This window comes from Triturus cristatus, chromosome 9 (assembly GCF_964204655.1).
Source record: "Triturus cristatus chromosome 9, aTriCri1.1, whole genome shotgun sequence".
NCBI lineage: Eukaryota > Metazoa > Chordata > Amphibia > Caudata > Salamandridae > Triturus > Triturus cristatus.
In genome coordinates, this window is record NC_140592.1 from 163,851,517 (window position 1) to 163,854,196 (window position 2,680).

Consider the following 2,680-nt stretch of genomic DNA (forward strand, 5'->3'; position numbering starts at 1 on the left):
TGATACGAAACCACAGCACAGGAACTGCCATCATCGCTGCCATGGATGACATCATCTTCCATGACCTCTCTGCAGTATTTGTCACAGCCCCCCCCCCCCCCCCCCTCATCTTATCCAATGCATACATGACAGCTGAATCCAAGGACATGTACTCTTATGGGTCTGCTTCCTTACTGGAAGGACCCAGACAGCCTGCCGCTGTACACCTCTGACTCCTCCAATTTAACAGAGTTCAGCAAGGATCTTCCCTGAGCCTACCTTTAAAAACCCATACATGATAGTCTAGTCAGCATCATTGAAATCCACACTCACCACTCACTCCAAGAACCTTGAGATTATTATAGACCGCAAACTCTACGTGACCGCCCAAGTCAATGCTTTCAAGTCGATGCTGTCACCGCTTCATGCTTCCATACCCTGAAGATGCTGAGGAAGATTATCAAATGGCCTCAAATCAGCACCCGGAAAAACCCCCAGGCAGGCCTTGGTCATAAGCAAGCTGCACTGCGGGAACACCCTCAATGCCAGGATCAACAAAAAAGCTCACCAAAAGGCAGCAGACCATTCAGAACTTGGTGGCTAGAATCACTCTTAACCCTCCATGCTGCACTCGCATCATACCACACCTGAAGGAACTCTAGTGGTTCCTCATTAACAAACGAGCACGATTTAAACTCCTTACTCCCACTTTCAAGGCACAACATAACACTGGCCCAGCATACCTCAACAATTGCATCTGCTTTCACAAACCTTCGAGACACCTCCACTCGTAGGGACTCCTTGTACAAATCCCAAGCTTATCGAAAAACAGATTGCCAGTCGAGTCTTCTCCTACATCGCTACTAAAGTGTGGAACAACCTGCCAATATACATAAGTCTCCTCCTCACTTCTTGAGTACTGCAAGAAGCTGGAGACCTGACTTTTCGATTAGTCCCACTAGGCCCTAGATGTGCCTAGTCTCACACCTTCTCAGTGCCAGGACACCCTCCCAGGTGATAGTGCGCTCTACAAGTCTACATAACGTAACGTGATCGAACATGATTTTCTGCTGGATGTATGTGAAAAACCAAAATCGAAGGATGAGTGTTGTACACTGTGGATTTAGGAAGCTGGCTCTTTATGTAGCGGAAGACACACAATTGATGGACAGAATGCAGAACAAATCAAAACATTCTCCCCCAGTCAAGAGATGTGGGTTAAATCCATCATTCTTTTGCTCACCATGCCACCCCAGTTTAGACCTGGCTATGCTCAGACGTGAGTCCCGTGCTCTCCATGCCACTGGAATCAAGCTATCCTGGCTGAAGAGGGGTGAAACCCCGAAACCGGTCCTAGGATGCTTGGTTCCAGTCCAGGGAGGACCTGGCTTGGCAGTTTGGACTGGACTGTTCCCATGAGGCACAGGGTCAAGACTGATTTGCATATGGCTGGGTTCAAACTGGAATGGCATGGTGAGCAAAAAAACGATAGATTTAGGCCCAGATCTCTGTACTGGGGTGAATGTATGACATTGTTCTGCATTCTGTCCATCAACTGTTGTTTTTGCATTTGTCACCCCGAGTGGGACGGGTATGCTCAGAAGTGAGTCCCGTACTCTCCATCCCACTGGAATCAAGCTATCCTGTCTGAAGAGGGGTGAAACCCCGAAACCGGTCCTAGGATGCTTGGTTCCAGTCCAGGGAGGACCTGGCTTGGCAGTTCGGGCTGGACTGTTCCCATGAGGCACAGGATCAAGACTGATTTGCATATGGCTGGGTTCAAACTGGAATGGCATGGTGAGCAAAAAAACGATGGATTTAGGCCCAGATCTCTGTACTGGGGTGAATGTATGACACTGTTCCACATTCTGTCCATCAACTGTTGTTTTTGTCTTTATGTAGCGGACCAAAAGAGTCCAGGCAAACCCCATAGGAGTTACAGGGACACAAATTACACTCTTAATACTCTCTTTTGTGGTAGTATGGGCAAGCAGTTAGGCATATCAGAGGGAAATGCAAAGCATTTATTGCATACACAAAGGCAGTAAGTGAGGCACACACTCAAAGAAATCAGACACCAATTTATAAAAATAACATATACTTTTATATAAATTTAGATACCTAGTTGATCGGAATCGGGTAAGTACTTTTCGAAATGGACACTTAATGCATTTTCTGGACCAACAATATTATCCATGGATGAAAAATGTATTGCATTTGGGTGTTTGACAGCAAATCACAAGACTGTTCTTCTGGACTTAAGGCTAGTATGGTGCAAGGTCCAAGGTCACGCCAACAGGTCACCTCAGGGGCGTCTGGGTGCAGAGGTGTCTCACAGCGTCGGGTGTTCTATTCACTTCAGTGGGAGAATGGTCCGGTTACAAAGAGCCTGAAAGCAGGGACTGGGGCACCAGACTGGGAGAACCCACAGGGGGCTTGACCCTTGAGATCCTCAGGCACTTGGGGGTACCTTTAAATCCACTTATCCTTTGGCTGTGGGGCTCTGGTACAGTGATGTCTTTTGCATCGGGATTTGGTGCTGCAGTCACTCGTGGTTGGAGGGGGCCTGCAGAAGGAGGCTGCAGGCGGTGAGTGGAAGTCCAGTCTGAGCAAACCCAAGTGTGGGTTTGGCCTTTGTGGTCTCAAGACCCCGTTGGCACCGTCACCTCTTTGGGATCTGGAGCACGGTGTGTGAGAAAGT